Raw genomic sequence first — 433 nt, forward strand, 5'->3', positions numbered from 1 at the left:
TTTTGGAACAGGTCAATCTACAATGGCCTTGACCCTTACGGAATCCGCTCGAATGCCACGCTTTCCAATGAAGCACCCTTGAAATGGGAATCGCTTCTTCACCAAAGATGCACTTGTCTGTATTGGCGTACAGTTTGTTCGTACGCATACACTCGGATACCGCTCCTAAAACGATGTGGTTCTCCTCATCCGTCCTCCCGTGCTTCGCACGACTATTAACGAAAATGTTGTCAAAGTATGTCTGTGCATACGCCCCGAGAGGCCTGAACAACTGCGCCACAAGACGATTAGATGTTGCTGGTGCTTTTGACAGCCCTTGATGCATCACCAGCCTCTCCCAGAGCATGCCGCTTGGAGTGCTTACCGCTGTCAGCAGAATGTCACTCGCTCTCATGAGCAATTGGTAATATCCATCTACCAAGTCGAGTGCACT

The sequence above is a fragment of the Plasmopara halstedii genome (assembly GCF_900000015.1).
Source record: "Plasmopara halstedii genome assembly, contig: Scaffold_208, whole genome shotgun sequence".
NCBI classification, from domain to species: domain Eukaryota; phylum Oomycota; class Peronosporomycetes; order Peronosporales; family Peronosporaceae; genus Plasmopara; species Plasmopara halstedii.